The sequence below is a fragment of the Crocuta crocuta genome, unplaced genomic scaffold (genome assembly GCF_008692635.1).
Source record: "Crocuta crocuta isolate KB4526 unplaced genomic scaffold, BGI_CrCroc_1.0 scaffold62, whole genome shotgun sequence".
NCBI classification, from domain to species: domain Eukaryota; kingdom Metazoa; phylum Chordata; class Mammalia; order Carnivora; family Hyaenidae; genus Crocuta; species Crocuta crocuta.
In genome coordinates, this window is record NW_027529173.1 from 2,160,066 (window position 1) to 2,181,570 (window position 21,505).

At 36.9% G+C, this 21,505-nt stretch overlaps 1 long non-coding RNA gene across 5 annotated transcripts in view; it reads right to left on the reverse strand.

Moving 5' to 3' along the window:
- The window catches only part of LOC144226291 (uncharacterized), a 79,200-nt gene that overhangs the window by 39,882 nt on the left and 17,813 nt on the right, over positions 1 to 21,505 (reverse strand). For 3 of the 5 annotated variants that reach the window (XR_013333584.1, XR_013333586.1, XR_013333588.1), the window contains 2 exons: positions 8,837 to 8,902; positions 4,166 to 4,218 (listed from right to left, as the gene is read on the reverse strand). This is a non-coding gene — a long non-coding RNA (uncharacterized LOC144226291). Of the gene's footprint in view, positions 1 to 4,165; positions 4,219 to 7,826; positions 8,038 to 8,836; positions 8,903 to 13,138; positions 13,254 to 21,505 lie in introns of all 5 variants that reach the window. The other 2 variants (XR_013333587.1, XR_013333585.1) reach the window with 2 other exon arrangements.

A 21,505-nucleotide genomic window follows, 5' to 3' on the forward strand; every position in this document is an offset into this window, starting at 1 on the left:
CACTACTGGGTATTTATTTACCCAAGGAAAACTAGAACACTAGTTTTTAAAAGACATATGCACCCCTATATTTATTGCAGCACTATTTATAATAACTAAGATGTGGAAGCAACCTAAGTGTCCATCAATAGATGAATGGATAAAGAAGATGTGGTATATATATATATATATATATATATATATATATATATATATACACACACACAATGGAGTGTTACTTAGCCATAAAAAAGCATGAAATTTTGCCATTTGCAACAACATGGATGGACCTAGAGGGTAAAATGCTAAGGGTATAATGAAATAAATCAGTTAGAGAAAGACAAATACCATATGATATCACTCATATGTGGAATTTAAGAAATAAAGCAAATAAATAAAGACAAATAAAAAATAAAACTCTTAAATATGGAGAAAAAACTGGTGGTCACCAGAAGGGCAGTGGGTAGTGGGGTGGGTGAAATAGAAAATAGGGATTAAGAATATACGTTTCTTGATAAGCACTGAGAAATATAAAGAATTGTTGAATCATTATATTATACATCTGAAATTAATATAGCACTGCATGTTAATCATACTTGAGTAATAATAATAAACAAAAGCTAGACCCAGTAGGATTCTTGATAGAGTGAATAGAAGAGATTAAAAGAAAAATCAAGAGTAACTACAGATTTCTTCTTTGAATAACTCTACAAAGGATGTTGCCACTATTATGGGGAAGTCTGTGGAGGAGCAGTGTTTTAAAGGTAAGGTTTGAGGAATAAGGAGTTCAGTTTTATTCATATTAATTTGAGATTGTTATTAAAGTATTAACTAGGAAGTTAAAAGGTAAATGGATAAATAAATCTGGGTTTCAAGAACTTGAGAGAGAAATTTAAAACTGTCAGTGAAATAAGCTATGAAACTGAATGAGATCACCCAAAGAATGAGAAAAGTTCTAGGATTGGGTCTTTGGGCCCTCCAGCATTCAGAAGCTGGAATGATTAGGAGGGGCCCCTAAAGGAGATTGGGAAGAAGTAGTCAATGAGGAAGGAGAAGAATCAAGGAAGAGTTTTATCCTAGATACCAAATGAAAAAAAAAATGTTTCAAAAAGCAGAGTGAGATCAACTGTCAAATGTTGGTGGTCAGCGGGAATGAGGACTGTGAATTATTTGATTCAGCAATGTGAAAATCATTGGTTGGCTTGATGAATTGTTTCAAGTGGAGGGAAAAAGGGGCTTGCACTTAACCTTTGCAGTCTCCACAACAAGAGTACTATTTGCAGCCTATGCACTATATCTACATTTAAAAAATTACAAATCAAAATAGCAAGTAACAGGTGTCTTGTAATCACAGGGCAACAGGGATGAGGAAAAGGCCAAGAAAATAGCAGAAACATTTGCCCTGGTGTAGTCTCGTCACTGAACCATTGTCAGAAGCCACACCCACACACCCAAACTTGGTAAAAGAAGCGAAGGACTCGTCCCCATCTTCCCATCATGCTGGCAAACATGCAGGGGCTTGGCACTCTTTGCAACATGCACTGTGTGTCTCCATTCTTCCTCTCCTCAGAGTGCAATCACTGATAACAGCCTTGTCAATGGGATAATAATACATAGGCTGTTTAGCTTTGGGGTTATCAGGTGTCACAGGAGTCTTCTGGGAACAGAGCTGCCTTAAGGTCTATGAGATGGAGCAAACCATGAGTCCTGTGGGGTCCAAGGTGGGGGTATAGCTCCTTCCACTGAGAGAAAGGAGGTCCCGAGTCTCAGATACCTTGTTGTTTAGAGTGAGCTCTCAGTCATTTTTAGGCAAGCCTCATTTTGTACTGAGCTTTTCTATTACTTGTAGCTGAATGCATTCTTACTGATTTATAGGCATTCAATACGTATTCATAAATTGGCTGAATGAATAAGAAAACATTACTATGACATAATATATAGTCATTAATAAGGGTGAATCATAGTTATAAAATGATGTTTACTATGTATATGTATATATATGTGTGTGTGTGTGTGTGTGTGTGTCTGTGTAAATACATTTAGTACCTGTCTAGGATAGGTGCGTATGTACACAGAGAAATATGCATATGCACATATATCTTTATCCCTTTTCAGTCAATACACTGCTTTGCTACTAGCAAATACTTGAATGCTAATGGAATGATTAAACACTAAATTAATAGCTTAGAGTCTTCACCTAAGAAGGAGAATAGGCTCAGATCCTCATATCAATCATTGGGCTCACTCCAAATTTCAAGTTGTTCAGACTGCCAAATAACACCTTTTCCTTTAAGACCCTAAATATTTATTCCAAGGCCTCTTTCCAAATTCCTGCTCAAAGCTGTTATTTTAGTTTTCTTCTCTCTGCTAGTGTTCATTAAGTACTTTAGGAAGAAGTTGCTCATTTTTTGAATCCATTGAGATTGGTGTTTAGCAGGGCCATTTCTAGTGATGGCTTTAGACTCCTTTGTTTGCTTTCTTTATTCTGCTGCCTCTGAATATAACCCCTACATGCTTCTGTGGCTCCCCATTCTCAGCCTTCAGTTTTCTTTTGTAAAAGCTTTTATTTTAATTCCAGTTTGTTAACGTACAGTGTTATATTAGTTTCAGGTGTGTATTGTAGTGATTCAAAACTTCAATATAACAGCAGCACATCACAAGGGTACTCCTTAATCCCCATCACTTATTTAACCCATCTTCCCATCCACCTTCCCTTTGGTAACCATCAGTTCTCTATAGTTAAGAGTCTGTTTCTTGGTTTACCTCTTTATTTCTTTTCTTTTCTTTGTTTTTCTTTTCTTTTTTTTTTTTTGCTATTTGATTGTTTTATTTCTTAAATTCCATATATGAATGAAATCATATGGTATTTGTCTTTTCTGACTGACTTATTTCACTTTGCATAATACTCTCTAGCTCCATCCATGTCATTGAAAATGGCAGATTTTATTCTTTTTTAATGGCTGAATAACATTCCATTATATATCACCTCTTCTTATCCATTCATTAGTTGGTGGGCACTTGGGGTGCTTCTATAATTTTGCTATTGTAGATAATGCTGCTGTAAACATAGGGGTGCATATATCCCTGTGATTTAGTATTTTTGTATTCTTTGGGTAAATAGCCAGTAGCATGATTGCTAAGTTGTAGGGTAATTCTATTTTAATTTTTTGAGGAATATCTGTACTGTTTTCCACAGTTTCTGCATCAGTTTGCATTCCTACCAACAGTGCATGAGTGCTCCTTTTTCTCCACATCTTTGCTAACACCTGTTGTTTCTTGTGTTGTTGATTTTGGCCATTCTGACAGTGTGAAGTGATATCTCATTGTAGTTTTGATTTGCATTTCCCTGATGGTAAGTGATGATGAACATCTTTTCATGTATCTGCTGGCCATCTGTATGTCTTCTTTGAAGAAATATCTGTTCATGTAAGACCTAATTCTGAATCCCAAACTCAGCTTTCACTAAGGCTTAGGACACCTAAGGAATTACAATGTAGACAAGAACTTAACACTACCTCAGTAGTCACTATTCTAGGTCAGGCTTCTTAGAGAGTGTTCCTTACTGGCCACACTTCCCCTGAGGCCCTGTAGGTTGCTTGGAGGGAAAGAGGGCTGTAGGGTGGGGAGGTGGCAGCGGTGGTGAGGAGCAAGGCTGGGGGCAGCTTCTTTTCCCTAGACTTCCCCTTCAGATTTCCTTTTCTTTCCCTTTTTCTGTGGGCCACATCAGAGCTCCAAAACTTTCTATTGAAAGCCTAATCTGAAGGAAGGAAAACATTAACACGAATAGCCAAACACACTATAACAAACAACCTCACAGTTATCCTCAGGCCCTTAGGCCTCAAAGATGACTGCCTTTTATTTATATCATGACACAGATGGATTATGGATTTAGTCTTGACCATCTGCATTTATGTGCTTCATTGCTACTGGGCTTTCTGAGAACAAAGTTTACCTCTGCATTTATTGTCCTTTGCCCTGAACAAATATTTACTGAGTTTGTACCATGTGCCAAACACTTTACCAAGTATTTGGGATACAGTGGTAAATAATAGATACAGCTCCTGTTTTCGCAGAACTCGCATTCTTACAATTAAAAGTCTGAACACAGTAATTCCTTATAGACAAGTGAGAGAGTTCCCCCAAGAATCAAGACCAGTTTCTACTCCAAAATGCCGAAGCTACTTACTATCCTCTTAACAGCAATTTCTTAAGTCCTCTGCTCAGGTCCAGGTACCATCTCTAGGAAAAGAAAATGGTGCATTGATACATTAATAATGAAGAATGTTTGAGGTAAATCTCTGAATTGTGTCATAGGTATGTAATTAAGCCCAAGTAAAGTATGTCTAATCCAAGCTCCAAGGAGAGAATGTTTCAGATCCACTTGGGAACTTACAAGCATGCACACAGCATATACCATATGCACACCCCACACACAGATGTATACACAAAGACACACACATACCACTCCTACTCCACTCCATCTCCCCTTCTCCCCTATACAGGGGCCACCCATACTGCTGAAATTTCAAAAGGGAGCATTAGAACTGGGGTCAGGTTAGGAGGGAGGCAGGGAATCTGTTACATTACAAAAGTGACTAGAAAGCTTAATCATCTATCGGATTTGAACTCTAATTCAGTAGAAAGATCAATTGATTGGGAATTTAGACAACTTGTTTAGAGGGATGGTGACCATGTTCTCTGTAGTAATCTATAAGGCATGGGAAGATATGCCCGCTTGATATCCCATCTCTCCATAATTGTACTGCTTTACCCATCATGACCCATATTTCAGTTATAATTACAATTGCTTGCCCAAGTACAGAATCTTGTCTGTATTCCCTAGACCATATTCACAGGAGCTATAGTGGAAGTAAGTGTCCTTTTTTCACTGAAGGCCCTGGAAAATCTTACATATAGTACCGCGTAGGAATTCCAGAGATTGTGATATTATGTAAATTGCACATTTCTGCATTTGCTAGAATGTAAGTTCTTAAAGATTTTTCCTTTAAGTCTCCAGTTGGTATTTCTTCCCTAGCTTTGAGAAAGGTCAACTCTGGCCAAAGGAAGAAAAGTTTGTACCCCTTGATACCTTCTCTTTGTCAAGCAAATTCCATATACTGGAAATTTATGTGTATTCTAATGAGTCTCACCTCTCCTCAGGTTCTAGTTCCTAAAGCAGGAGAGAGCCAGACAAAAGCCTAAAAAGCAGGCACACACTGCCAAAACCAGGGCTTTATTTTTTGCCCAGAGACATTGAATTAAGAAAGTGCAGTCCTGTTGCATATATGTCTTGGAACACATTCTTGGCCTAAAAATAACCCTGGCATGACTGGGTTATGGAGCATCTGATTCCTTTCTGGGCCTGGTTTCTTTCAGGAATCACCTCATCAGCTGTCTGTGGCTGTGTCTTAGCCAGCTTGATGATGGCACCAGCTGCACGTAATTAGTTTTTATTTTTCTAATTAAAAATATTTTAATTACAATTACAGAAGACGATATAATAGATGATTATTTTTCCAGCACCCAGGTATAACAGTTCTTTCAGTCTGTCCTCTTTTTTGATGAAAAAATTATAGATACACCTAAGGAAACCTCCTCCTTAAACCCTTTCCATTCCCTCAGTCCCAGCAAGAGTCACTATCCCCAAAATGCTGTGAATAGGCATGTTTATTATTTTCATTATGGGTGTTATGTATTCTAATAAATAATATCTGTTTTGTATCTTAAATGGGGTTAAATTTAATGAGATCTCCGTGAATTATAATTAATATATTTTTAAAGCATAGGTTTAATTAAAAAGTGTTCTTCTTATTAAAAGAAGCAGAATAGTCTTGATTTTTTCATCATATAGAATGTTGTTGCTTCAGTTAAATGGGACAAGAAAATAGTAACAATGCCCATTTTTGAAACAAATTAAATCACATCCAATATTATATTTATTTGTATATTTAAAAATAATTGAATGCAAGGGGAAAATCGATTCTTAAACAACAGTAAAGAAGTATGCTTTTCCTTGCTGTCAAAGAACTGATGAAATGATTAAGACCTGAAGACCGCTCTAAACAATTGGGAAAGTGCTTCATAAGAAACTTCCTTGTAAGACAGCAATATGGATTTAGGTTTGAGAAATCCAAAATGCATATTTGGAAAAACCTATCATTCTGGAGCACTTTACAGTTGCTTCATGATCTTATTAGACTGCAAAGCATGAAACAGAGTAGAGTAACACGTAGTCTACTTTGCCACTAGGAAAATTTTATTACTATTAGATATATGAGCATTTTTGTAATGTAAAATGCAGATAAAGTCATGCTGCAATAATTTAGAAATACTTGTATGCAGAATAAGAAAGACTAGAAAACAGGGCTTCCCACTTTAGCTCAGGTCATGGTCTCACGGTTCATGAGTTCCAGCCCAGCATTGGACTCTGCATCGACAGTGTGGAGCCTGCTTTGGGTCCTCTATCTCCCTCTCTCTCTGCCCCTCCCCAACGTGCACACACTCTCTTTCTCTCAAAAATAAACACTAAAAAAAAAAAAGACAGCAAATGGTTTGAGTTCATTGTTTCCTCTTCATTTTTTTAAATTTAAAAATCTTGTGTGTATATTTCTCATACAAAATGTAGCAGACATGGAAAACCATGAAGAGTAAATAAATTGCCACAATTCTTTCATTCTGAAATAATCACCATTAACATTTTTTTCAGTTGACATATTACGAGCATTTACTTATGTAATTATTCTTGTATAACCTCATCTTCTATCATAATTTTAAAATTATAAAATATACGATTATTATAAAAAATTCACAACACACACATACTTGCATTAAAAAGTCTGTTCTTAGGGGTGCCTGGGTGGCTCAGTCGGTTAAGTGTCCAACTTTGACTCAGGTCATGATCCCACAGCTCGTGGGTTCAAGCCTTGCATCAGGCTCTGTGCTGACAGCTCAGAGCCTGGATCCTGCTTCAGATTCAGTGTCTGGCTCTCTCTCTGCCCTTACCCCGCTCATGCTCTCTCTCTCTGTCTCTCAAAAATAAATATTTAAAAAAATCTGTTCATAGATGCCTGATTGGCTCAGTTGTTTAAGCATCTGGCTTTGGCTCAGGTCATAATCTCATGGTTTGTGAGTTTGAGCCCTGCTTTAGGTGAACTTGAGCCCTGCTTCTCTCTCTGTCTCCTCTTCCCTTCCTGGGATTCTCTCTCTCACTCTCTGCTCCTCGCTCACTTGTGCCCTCCCTATCTCTCNNNNCAAAAAAAAAAAAAAAGTCTGCTCTTGACTACCACTTCCCGTGTAACTTTCATTCCACTGTTTCAAACACTGTTTGAGACAGTGTTAGTATATACTTCCAGATACATTCTATGCAAACCTTTTTATTTTTTTAATTAAAAATTTTTTGTAATGTTTACTCATTTTTAAGAGAGAGAGAGAGAGGGTGTGTGTGTGTGTGTGTGTGTGTGTGTGTGTGTGTGTGAGCAGGAGAGGGGCAGAAAGAGATGGAGATAGAGAATCCAAAGCTAGCTCCGTGCTGTCAGCAACAAGGGCCAATGGGGCTTGAATCCACAAACAGTGAGATCATGACCTGAGCTGAAGTCAAACACTCAAATGACTGAGCCACCCAGGCGCCCCTATGCAAACCTTTTAAAAACAATGGTTTCTCTATTCTGCTCTTCTGTTTTTCATTTGTTTACGTAATAATTGTGGCAGACTGTTACGTTGGTAACCCCCAATGAACCATGCTTTCTGGAATCCACACCTTTGTCTCTCACACACTGTGTCTTGGCTTGGCCATGTGTCTGGCTTTGGCCAATGAGACATTAGCAAGCCTGAAACAAGCAGAGACTTACTAAGAACTTCCACAGTGGGGCTTGACCTCTTAGATTACTCCCTCCTGGAACCCAGCAGCCATGTTGTAAGGAAGATGGTCTGGCCTTATGAACAAACAAGCTTTATGGAAGGGAATTGGTGCCAACCAGCAGCAAATGACAGATGTGTGAGGGAGGTCTTCTTGCCAGCTGAATGGAGCAGACATTCAATAGACCCACTAAATGGGGCCAGCTAACACCAGAAGAAACAGGAGAATACTTCCAGTCAATCCACAGCATATTGAAAAATAATAAGTAAAAACTTTGTATTTGAGTGGTTTTTAGGTAGCAATCAATAACTGAAATAATATGTCAGTTCATTTTCATCCACCTCATCTTTTTCCACTTCCACTTAATATTCAATTATGTGAATATACAATCATTTATTCAGTTCCTACTTGATAGACTTTTTGCTTGTCTATAATGGACAATATTGCAATGGACATCACATTTAACACTAAGGCAAATATCTTGATATACAACTTTTCATGTATACCTCTGAATATGTTCTTAGAGTAAATTCCTAGATACTCTGATTCAAAGACTAGTCTGTTTTTAAGGCCATTGATAGATTTTGCCAAATAGTTCTCAAGAAGAGGTGAGATATCTTTATTTTTCAGAATGGGTATACTGAACATGAGAAAAGCCACATTTAATTACTGACAATCAGTTTAGACTGTGATCTGATTACCTTATAAATTACACGGATTGAGGAGGTAGAACTTATTGTGAATAAACAAACAAACTTTTTTAAATGTTTGCTAGAGGGCATCTGGGTGGCTCAGTCAGTTAATTGTCTGACTTTGGCCCAGGTCATGATCTCACACAGTTCATGAGTTCCAGCCCCACATCGGGCTCTGTACTGACAGTTCAGAGCCTGGAGCCTGCTTCATATTCTGTGTCTCCATCTCTCTCTGCCCCTCCCATGCTTGCCTTCTGTCTTTCTCAAAAATGAAAAAAAATTAAAAAAATAAAATAAATAAATAAAATACCTGTTGGAATGAGGATCCATCCAGATTCAAAGCATGCTTGGAGTTGAAATTTCTGTTTGGCAATATCTGTTTAAAGAGTTGAAAGGTCAGAGGGGTTGTGAATTTGTCTGACCTATTTCACAACAATTTTTCAATATCTAGTTTAGTTGAAGATGTATATACCTTTTATTCCAGAAGTTTTGCTTCTAAATGTTGTCTAGGGAAATTCTCATGTGTTAGCACAGGTATAAAAACATTTTGAAAAATATTACTTGTAATGTTGAAGCAATTCTGTTTGTCAATAGGAAAATGGCTACATGGTTGTATAATGATACAAAAGAATTATGCAAATGTTATTAGCCTTCTATATCAACATGGGTGAATCTTACAAATATAATGATCATGAAAAAAAGGAGAGAGAGAAAGAAAAAGCAAGTTGCAGAAGTGTGCATACTGTGTAAAATTATTTATCTTTAGTTTTGCAAACATAAAGAGACTATGATATATGTTGTATACATACAGATGGAGTAAAAGTATAAAACATATATGGGAATAAGCATACAATTCAGAGTAGTAGTTAGGCTATGAGGGAGCGTGGGATGTGTGATCAGAGATCAGTTCTTAGAGGATTCTAAAGTTTTGGTAATATGCTATTTCTTTTTTTCCATGAATATGATATTAGCACTTTATAATATAGCATGGCAAATCTAGACTTCAGATAAATGCCAAACGTTACGCATCCCAGTGTCTTCAGCATATTTTATGCAAATAGTTGTTAAGCATAACAATTCTAATTTCAAATGAAAAAATTCATGATGTGTGTTTATTATGTTTAATGACTGTGTATCCTAGAAGGTATCAACAGTTGTCTCTTGCTACTAAAGTTGCTGTCCAAGGTTAATTGAAGTTTCAATTTATTAGATGAATATTGAGAAAATAAAGGAATCTGTTCATGGCTCTTGATTGATGCCAAGTGTGTTCTACCCACAAGGGGGTTTATTAAACTATACATTATGTAGGCAATTTAACATGTCATTGTGCCTGCTGTCTACTTTGAGAGTTCACAGCCCAGAGTTTCATGGTTGTATCTCTGATACTACTCAGTTCTACACAGAAGCATCTCTTTTCTTTTGTTGTATATTTTCTGTTAGAGGTATGTTTTTTAGACATGTTAAGCATTCCATATAAATTATTTAATGTGTTTTGGGACAAAAAATGTATCTGGCTTTCTAATGGGTTCCCCTTACACTATATGTAATAACACTTATTAAGAAATTCTTTTCCTTTTGAGTTTTTCTTTTCACCTCGTTATATTTATGTCTTAAAATCTGATGTGACTAGTAAGGTATTTCACAAGTTGGTATGCAGGTACCTAGGCTATATGTTGTATTATTTTACACACATTTTGTAGGCTTTAATTATTCTATATGTACACATTTTAAAGATTGTGTTGGGGATGGCTAATGCAGGAGGTAGCAAGTATCTCTTCTATGGTGTAATATTTCTTCATGCTGTGATGGGGAAAATAAAGGTGATGACTGGGGAATCCCCAGTCATATGTACAATCAATTCTTTGGTGGCTGGTCCCTGCTGACTGGCAGAGGAATCCCCAGGATTTTGGAAATATTTAGAATATCAAGAAAGTTTTCCAGTGGATAGGGCCTTTTCTCACTTCCTTTAAAGCACTTCCTAATATCTCTGTAGCATGACAATGCGTTTTTTGGCTCAACTGGGAAAATAATCTATGGTTCATGACTTTACCCATTGAAGAGTCAGTCCTTCACTTTCCTATATGAGGAAGTGATAGAAGGTAGTGTAGTATAATGGACAGAACATAGATTCTGAAGCCATACCATTTTAAAATCAGATCCTAGCTTCTCTTCCTGTAAGCTATATCAAGCTGGGCAAGTGCTAAGTTGCCCAGTTTTGCTGATTTGTTGTGAAAATCAAATGAGATCTCCTTTACAAAGTGCCTGACACAAATGGGCACAGTCATAGTTTGTTTTTTTTTTCTCCTTAAGGCATCTATGATTTCTGCATCTTTTTAGTTATATATGTAACCACAGAACTGAGCAATTATATTAAACAAACATATTGATATACCGTAAAACTAAACCAAGGATTCTCAGAGTATTTGTTTTTTTGCTTTTGTGTTTTGTTTTGTTGTTTTTCTTGGCTAAACATTAAAATAGTATGCTAAAAGAATCCATTAGGCTACTCTTTGTTGAGTGAGGTGTTATTTATCAAAACTAAGGACTTTCCCCTGATAAGTAATTGTATAATAGAGGGTTCTTTATATTAGAACAGATGAGTACATGTTTTGGTATTTGTACCTTCTCTTTGCAAATTGGTGTTTATGATGAAGATTTCTTTTAACTGGAAAAATTATAGCATTTAGATCCATTAGAATTTAAGTGGTTTTTGGAGGCCAGCCTGAGCCTATCATCGCTACTGTTCCTTTGCCCTCTCCATAGTTCCTCAGGACCTTCCATGGGAGGGTGATCCCTGGAGTCTCCTCACAAAAAGGTTTGGTTGATTCGTCATCAACAGCATCCTTTTTCTGCCTTCCCTCTCCTAACTGTGGGGGCTCCTAGAGATTTTGTACACTAGTCAGCACACTTGCTGTCCTCTTCATCTTGCTACAGTTTTAAGACTTGAGGAAAGAAAAGTTACTCTTCTTTGGAAGGAATTTATACTCTCCTCACCTCCTCTAAGCCCTGCTCAGGTTTTGTATCACAGTTTGGTCATTGTGTCATGCCCTTCACAGCTGCTGTTCTGCTTTGATCCCTGTTACAAACTTGTTTGACTTAAATTAATTACCTTTTTTAGGAAGAACTGGATAAACAAAAGTTTAATAGAACCCAAAGAAGGTTAAGCTTCTTTTGTCTTAACACATTTGGATCACAATAAAGTTGAATTAACTGGCTTTTTTACATGCACAGGGAACTTACACAAACATAATTCTTGAAGCACCAATGTAAACTGTGATAAAGCAGAAGAGAAAGCACCAAAAAACAAGACACTAATCAGATAAACAAAATTCCATTATTTTGATTTTCTTTCCAAAAATCCTGGAAGGCTAGCTCAATCCTATCTGGCTTATAAACAAAAGAAATGTACGTTAATATCTCATAGCACACACTTTTTCCATTTCTGCATCCTCTGGTTAGAATATCATTTGTGATCTATGTTTTCATTCTTCCTTGTTTTTTGTTTTTTGTTTTTTTTTTAAATTTTATTTGATTAGCTAACACTGTGTCTTCCCTTTATGGTAAAAATTCCAGTGAAGGAAACTAATCATGAGATGAAATGAAAGCAAAATGGAAAAGAATGACATATGTGGCCTATTTAGCAAACGAATAACTAACAGTTCCTCATATTTAATGTCAGGAAACAGTTGGTTTCACATAAATACATTCTTCAAAAAATGAAGAGAGCTATTTTAAGCACATTATTCAGAATATTTGTTAAATATATCTTAAATTCATCTCTTTCACAGTGTAAACTTCAATGAACTGTTTTCTTGATAACTCAAGGGAATATTTATGAACCTGAGTTTCTCTTTAGATCATACTCTAGGGTAGCCACTGATGAGGTTTTGGAGTGAGAGTGGGGATCCTGAGCCAATGGCCCCAAGAAAGAATTCTTGAGACATGTTTGGTGCAAAAAGGTGATTTTTATCAAAGCACAGGGACAAGATCTGTGGACAGAAAGAGCTGTGTTAGAAATGTGAGGGGTGACTGATTATATACTATGGAGTTGGAGATGGGTAAGGAGAAAGGGAGGTTTCCAAAAGGACTTTCATATGCTAAAGAGGATTCATAGGCTACTGGAGGCCTTGTTATTGTTGAGCTAGAATTATTTTTCCCTCTAGTAAAGCATTAACATTAAGACAAGACAGTTGAGAGTTTCTTGGAAGAATGTTTTACTTTGCCTAGCTCAAGTATTTGTCAATGGGCTGCAGGTTATAAAGAAATGTAATTTTAATTTTATCTACATTTTCTTCTTGTCTTTGTTTCTCATATCACTATGGAGGGGAGGGTGATGTCTATGTCTGTGGGTTTCTGGAGGTTAAGCTATTGATTAAATGGCCTTTCTCATGTAATTCACTAAGACTTTTGTAAACTGATAGAGACTCCTGTCCTGCATGACTGTGATCTCTCTGTTAACCATTTGTTTTTTCCTTTCCTATCTTCTTGGGTACCCAGGAGTGCCTGAGGAATGTCACACATATCCTACCTGGGGGCAAGGGGAAGGGGTAAGGAGGGGTTGGTAGGGTCTGTGGTCTATGGGGTGTTAGTTTGTGCTTTGCCCTCAGCTTGCCTTTGACTCCTTCATCATGATTAGGGTTTTAGAACTCAGGTCTGCTTTTCATAGATCTTCTCTTTCTCCTTAGTTGTCTCTCCAATGTTAATAAATGTTTCCCAATATGTAGAGGCTAAAAAGAGACAAGTAACATTTATGATAATTTATGATGCTTGCCTATGATGGAATATTATTAAAACTGATTAGTTTTAGATGAATATTTACTAAGTAGAAATGCTCATGATGAAATAAAATGTGGAAAAAATAAAACACAAATAGTGTATGGACTTGGATATCAATTTATATACATAGAAAAACAAAAAAAATCAAAGCAAAAAGTGGATAATACTTGATGGTGGTATTACTGGAAATTTCTTTATTTTCATTTCCAAATTTCCTAATATATATTATATATTTACTGTATTCTGTCCAACATATGTATTCTGAGATATACATATATGTACTTTAAACAAACAGGCAGCTCACATCCACATATTACTACTACTACTAACACTTACACAGAGTTATTACTTTTGTTAGCATCTTGAAGTGTTAAATCAACAATCTGTTGAAGACAGTCCTCCATGGGTCTCTGTACTGCTACCCATCTTGCTGGGAATGCCAAGAATGCAAGCCCCTGACAGCTCTTTACCTGGGTCACTTTTCAGGATTGTGTTTGCTGTGACAGCCTTGGGAATGAGGTAATATCTTGCTCTGGGACAAAGAATAGGCTTGTTTATACAACCTTACATAAAGCAACAACTCCCCCAGGCCAGCATTTCTCTTCTGTAACACAATACACTGTGTGTGCAGGCATCCATCTAGGCAAATCTGCAGTCACTGGGGACTTGGATTCAGGCAACTGATCCAACAGTGCTGACACTCTGGCTACTGCCTTTACTGTGAGTAATAAAGTCTTTTTTCTCTGACCCAGAAATCTTATGTCTTTTGTCAGTATACATGAAACTGTGGCAAGTTAAGTTGTTAGCTGTAAGTAAGGTAAGATCTCAGACTTTTTACATTTCTTGATAAAACTGCATTATTATTCCCATTATATAGATGAGGGAAGAGGAGAGGTTAAGCAGTTGGCTTGAGTTTATGTAGCTGGTAGTCGGTGAAATTGAATGTGAAACCTGGCAGATAAGCTCCAGTGTCCAGGCTCTTAATTACTACCGTATACCATTACTTTATAGCAGCTGAAACTAGGTACTTTGGGAGTTCAAATATCTACCAACTGCACCATGTGGTCAACAATCCCGCAGAATTGGGGTTTCTAAAGAGTTGCCATATGGTGGTGCTTCTTCATCTGCAAGTGTGTAAATGTGGCAAATTGTCACCATGAGAGCCTTGAAAAACAAATCATAGGGTCCTTCTATTCCTATAAGGTAAACTAACTGTAAAAGCAAGGGTTTGGGATAAAAGTAGAAACTTTTCTATCACCTTTATATTTTGTATTATATTATTATATGGTTGCCATTTGTAATACCTCTGTTAGTGACTAAAAGTAGTGCTTCTCAAAGAAACAAGGAAAAGTTATGTTTGGATCTCATCACTGTCAGTTATCCTGATTATCAAATATGGAGGTGAGTCTCTTTATGACTTCAAGGCAGTCACTAGGTTGAGTTTTCAGAGCTTGACTCTGAATGAATCTCCAGTTGTGCTTGGATTCAAGGTTGCTGTATTATATAATTCTTGAAGGTGCCATTGACATGCATACAATATGAATGGTCTCTTCTAGAGTGGTGTGAGATATAGTTGTGTGAACTTTGAGGCAGTCCACATAGAGGGGCCTCACTAACAGTGGGCTTAAAGAAGACAAAACAATGTAAGTAATATATAATTTTTAGTTAATGCTGTCTTGACTTTGAAATAAAAGGATTTTGTTGGAAAGCCCTTCTGATTGAACTCTTAGATTTTTTTCTCCTTGCTTTTGATTTTCAGATTAGGATTCCATAAAATACAAGTTATTCATATTAAAATATTATAGGGAGATCCTGATTTGTTGAATCTGGGGAGGGGGTTGGGATGCTACATTTTAAGTAAGTTCCCAGATGATGTTACTAGAACTGGTCCAGGATCCACAGTGGATAGCAACATCAGCACTTCACAAACTTATCTGATTTTAAGAATCATGTAGGCGGCTAATGTTTAAAAATGCTTTCAGGCTCCACCCTTAGAGATTCTAATTAGACAGCTCTGGAGGATAACCTAAGCTTTTTTTAAATAAGCAACCCAGGTCAGTTATCATCAGGAAAGTTTGGATATACTGTTCTAGATCAGTAGCTACTAAATTGGCTCTGCTTTCTCTCACAATAGGGCTTGTTAAAAAAACAAAGAGGTGTCTGTAACTGGAAATTAGGCCCAAGTATCTGTTAGGGGCCTAAGAAATTGTTACTCCCACAAGGGCAGGAACCAAAGGTTTTTTTTGTTCCTTGCAATAGCTAAATAATTTAGCACAGTGTCTGACAAAGTGAATACTCATAAAATATTTTCCAATTACCTAATTCTAGGGTCCCCACAATCTAGCCCTGGATTAGTCAGAGCTCTTGTGATTTCACGTGACAAAAACTCATCTTAAACCAGCTTATGCCAGAAAAGGGAATTTTGGGGGTTAACAAAGCAGTCTAGGGTTGTTTTGATTTTAGGTGTAGTTGGACTCAAATGTTTAAACTATATTATCCGGTAACAAAATTTCTTCCCTCCCTCTTCCTCCTTTCCTGTCTCCCTCTCTTTCTTCCTTCTTCCCTCCCTCTCTTCCTTTCTCTTCTGTCTCTTTCTCTTTCCCTTCCTGTCTTTATTTCTTTCCCCTCTTCTGTTTCTTTTTTTTTTCTTCTATTTCAATGCTAATTTCCTTTGTATTTTCAGTAGGATTCTCCACGTGGGAGAAGATGTACAGAGGCATCTCCAGGTCTACATGGTCCTTCAACCTTAAATGTCAATGGAAGAGAGAGTTTCTTTCTCTGATAGTACCATCAAATTGCTAGAGAGGAATCTAACTATCCTATTCCTGTATATGTATATATGTTTAGCAGAGGGGATGCTTTGATTATTGAAATCTGGAGTTAATTCTACCCAAACCATATGGATTGAGGAAGATTAAATGGAAAAGTGGGGGAAAGTCATTTGCAGTTGGGAATTGGTATTGTGCAGGCAAATATATGTCCACTCTACGCTCAAATCTGTATTCCCAGCCTCATTGTGTGGCCTATGACTCAGTGGTGTATGACCCATCCCGAACTAGTTGCTGATCTGTGACTATTCTGCATCTCTCCCTTTTCCTAAGGTTTTCTCTTGGTTTAAGATTTCCTAATAATGTCCCCAACACCTGCCAACTTATTGGTCATGCATCATTCATGTTATTGTTCAGTTAAAATGATCTTTCTCTTTAAATCCTACTCTTTGGAAATTGTGGTAAAAATCACTTAACATGAAATTTATTGTATTAATCATTTCTGAGTGTACAGTTCAGCAGTGATAAGTATATTCACAGTGCTATGAAACAACAATCTCCAGGACTTTTTCATCTTACAAAACTAAAATTCTATACCCATTAAATAACTTCTCATTTTCTACTCCCCCTTTTCTCTGGCAACAACAATTTTACTTTCTGTTTCTATGAATTAGACTACTGTAGATACTTAATATATGTGGAATCTTACAATATTTGTGTTTTTGTAACAGACTTATTTTCCTTAGCATAATATCTTCAAGGTTCATCAATGTTGTAAGCATATGACAGAATTTCCATTTGTAGACTGAATGATATCCATTCTTTGTATATACCACATTTTGCTTATCTGTTCATCTATTGATAGACACTTGGGTTGCTTCTTCCTCTTGGCTATTGTGAATAGTGCTGCTATAATGCAGTCATATATAAAATCTTCTTTAATTCCTCCCTCTTCTCTTTCCTCCATGGAAAGGATTTTTCCCATTCTTATGAAAATATTGGTTCTTCCCATACCACAGTCTCATCCTACCCATGCCTCTCTGTACTTCATGGTACATTGATAACTTTTAAGGTGAAGCAGGTATGGGATTTGAACAGCATCTGTATTGCTCTTTACATATGCATGGACAACCATTCTTATAGATTCCTCACTAGTTGCAAGATTCCAGAAGAGAACGCTGCTCCGATTATGTAAAGGGACAAATATTTAAGACTGTCTATCACAGTTCTAGTTTCATATAGTATCTGAACATTAAGAAATAGTGAATAAATGAATACATTCAAGGGTCCTATATAGCTCCCTGTATAGATATCACTCCCAGAACAACTATGATCTAGTCTTTTCAGTTTTAGTTCCTAAGTGACTCTCAAATCTGTCCACAGCTCTTCATATTGACAACTGCCAACTTCAATAGCCTACTTATGTGCTTTTGCCTTTATTCTGCTTCCCACTGTGGTAGCCAGAGCCCAAAGATGTCTATGTCCTAAGTTCTGTAACTTGTGACTATATTAGGTTATAGGCAAAGGCAAAGGAGAATTAAGACTTCAGAAGAAATTATGGTTGCTACAGGAAAAAAGTTTGGAAAACCTCCAAATGTGTGGAGGTTAAAGAACATCCTACTGAAGAATGAATGGGTCAACCAGGCAATTAAAGAATAAATTTAAAAATATATGGAAACAAGTGAAAATGAAAACACAACAGTCCAAACCCTTTGGGATTCAACAAAGGCAGTCCTAAGAGGAAAATACATTGCAACCCAGGCCTGTCTCACGAAACAAGAAAAATCCCAAATACAAAATCTAATAGCACACCTAAAGGAACCTAGAAGCAGAACAACAAAGAAACTCCAAGGCCAAGAGAAGAAGAGAAACAATAAATATCAGAGCAGAAATAAACAATATAGAATTAACAAACAAACAGTAGAACAGATCAATGAAGCTAAGAGCTGGTTTTTTGAAAAAATAAACAAAATTGATAAACCCCTAACCAGACTTCTCAAAAATAAAAGAGAGAGGACCCAAATAGTTAAAATCACAAATGAAAATGGATTTATTACAATCAATCCCTCATAAATATAAGAAATTATCAGGGAATACTATGAAAAATTATATGCCAATAAACTGGACAACCTGGAAGAAACGGACAAATTCCTAGACACCAACACACTATCAAAACTCAAATGTGAAGAAACCGAAAATTTGAATAGACCCATAACTAGTGAAGGATCTGAATTAGTTATCAGAAATCTCTCAACAAATAAGAGTCTTGGGCCAGATAGCTTCCCAGCGGAATTCTGCCAGACATTTAAAGCAGAGTTAATACCTGTCTTTCTCAAGCTGTTCCAAAAAATAGAAATGGAAGGAAAACTTCTGGACACATCCCATGAAACCAGCATTATTTTTATTCCTAAACCAGACATAGACCCCACAAAAAAGCAGAATTACAGGCAAAGATCCCTGATGAACATGGATGCAAAAATTCTCAACAGATACTACCGAATGAATTCAACAGCATATAAAAAGATTCATGATCAAATGTGATTCATTCTTGGCCACAGGTCTGGTTCAGTATTCAAAAATCAATCAATGTGATACCTCACATTAATAAAAGAAAGGATAAGAACCATATGATCTTGTCAATAGATGAAGAAAAAGCATTTGACAAAATACAGCATCCTTTCTTAACAAAAACCCTCAAGAAAGTTGGGATAGAAGGTACATACCTAAACAACATAAAAGCAATATATGAAAATCCCACAGCTAATATCATCCTCATTGGGGAAAAACTGAGAGCTTTTCCCCTGAGATCAGGTCAGGATGTTCACTCTCACCACTGTTGTTGAACATAGTGGTGGAAGTCCTAGCATCAGCAGTCAGACAACAAAATGAAATAAAAGGCATCAAAATTGGCAAAGAAGTCAAACTTTCACTTTTTGCAGACGACATGATTGTTGTCTTACAATTGCAGCAAGAACCATGAAATACCTAGGAATAAACCTAACCAAAGATGTAAAAGACCTGTATGCTGAAAACTATGGAAAACTTATGAAGGAAATTGAAGAAGACACAAAGAAATGGAAAAACATTCCATGCTCATGGATTGGAGAAATAAATATAGTTAAAATGTCAATACTATCCAAAGCAACCTACACATTCAATGTAATCTCAATCAAAATTGCACCTGAATTCTTCTCAAAGCTAGAACAAACAATCCTAAAATTTGTATGGAATCACAAAAGACTCTGAACAACCAAAGTAGTATTTAAGAAGAAAACCAGAGCAGGAGGCCTCTACTTCAGAGCTGTAATCATTAGGACAGAATGGTATTGGCAAAAAACAGACACATAGACGAATGGAATAGAAGAGAGAACCCAGAATTGGACCCACAAATGTATGACCAACTAATCTTGGACAAAGCAAGAAAGAGTATCCTGTGGGGGGAAAATCACTTTAGCAAATGATGCTGGGAGAATTGGACAGCAACATGCAGAAGAATGAAGACCACTAGACCACTTCCTTACGCCATACACAAAAATGAACTCAAAATGGACGAAAGACCCAAATGTGAGAAAGGAAACCATCAAAACCCTAGAGGAGAAAGCAGGCAACAACCTCTATGACCTCAGGTGCAGCAGTCTCTTGCTCAACACATCTTCAAAGGCAAGGGAATTAAAAGCAAAAATGAACTATTGGGACCTCATTGAGATAAAAAATCTTCTGCACTGCAAAGGAAACAATCAACAAAAGTAAAAGACAACTGACAGAATGGGAAAAGATATTTGCAAATGTCATATCGGATAGAGGGTTAGTACCAAAATCTATAAAGAACTTACTAAACTCAACATCCAAAAAATAAATAATCTAGTGGAAAAAATGGGCAGAAGACATGCATAGGCACTTTTCCAAAGACAACTAGAGAACAGACACATGAAAAGATGCTCACCGTCACTCATCATCAGGGAAATATAAATCGAAACCACATTGAGATACCATCTCACAGGGATCAGAATGGCTAAAATTAACAACTCAGGAAGCAACAGATGCTGGCGAGAATGTGGAGAAACAGGAATCCTCTTGCACTGTTGGTGGGAATGCAAACTGGTATAGCCGCTCTGGAAAAGTGTGGAGGTTCCTCAGAAAACTAAAAATAAAACTACCCAATGACCCAGCAGTAGCACTACTAGGAATTTATCCAAAGAATACCAGAGTGCTGATTCATAGGGGCACCTGTACCCCAATTTTTAAGGCAGCACTTTCAGCCCAATTATGGAAAGAGTCTAAATGTTCAACTGATAAATTGCTAAAGAAGATGTGGTTTATACATACAATGGAATACTACTTGACAGTGAGAAAGAATGAAATCATGCCATTTGCAGCAACATGGATGAAACTAGAAGGTATTAATGCTGAGTGAAATAAGTCAGTCAGAGAAAGATAGATATATGTTTTCACTCATATGGATATTGAGAAACTTAACAGAAGACCATGGGTAAGGAAAGGGGAAAAATAGTTAAAAACAGAGAGGGAAGGAGGCAAACCATGAGACTTTTAAATACAGAGCACAAAATGAGGGTTGATGGGGTGGTAGGGGAGAGGGGAAAATGTGTGATTAGAATTGAGGAGGGCACTTGTTAGGTTGAGCACTGGATGTTGTATGTAAGAGATGAACCACGGAAATCCTCCCCCAAAACCAAGAGCACACTGTACACACTGTATGTTAACCAGTTTGACAATAAATTATATTTAAAAAAGTAAAAATAAAATTGCTAGATGTATTAAAACATGCAAATTTAAAAAAATAAATACAGAGAACAAACTGTGGGTTGCTAAAGGAGAAGCCGGTGGAGGGGAATGTGCTAAGTTGGTGATGGACCTTAAGGAGGGCAATTATTATGTTATATGTAAATGATGAGTCACTACTAAACTCAATTCCTGAAATGAATCTACACTATATGTTAACTAACTTGAATTTAAATAAAATCTTGGTGGGGGGGAATGCAAAAAAATAAAAATAAAAAAGGAATTATGGTGGCTCATTAGCTGACCTTGAGATAAAGGAGACTCAAGGATCCTGGATGATCGGGGTGGGCCCACTTTAATCAAAAGATCTTTAAGTGTGGAAGAGGGTTACACAAGAGTCAGTATCAGAGGGTTGTGATTACTATTTAATGTTTTTTTATTTATTTCTCAGAGAGAGAGAGAGAGACAGCATGAGCAGGGGAGGGTCAGAGAGGGAGAGACACAGAATCAGAAGCAGGCTCCAGGCTCTGAGCTAGCTGTCAGTACAGAGCCTGATGTGGGGCTCGAACCCATGAATCGTGAGATCATGACCTGAGCCGAAGCTGGATGCTTTAACCAACTGAGCCACCCAGGCACCCCCAGAAGGTTGTGATTTGAGAAAGACTTGTTTTGATAGCTTTGAAGATGGAAGGGGG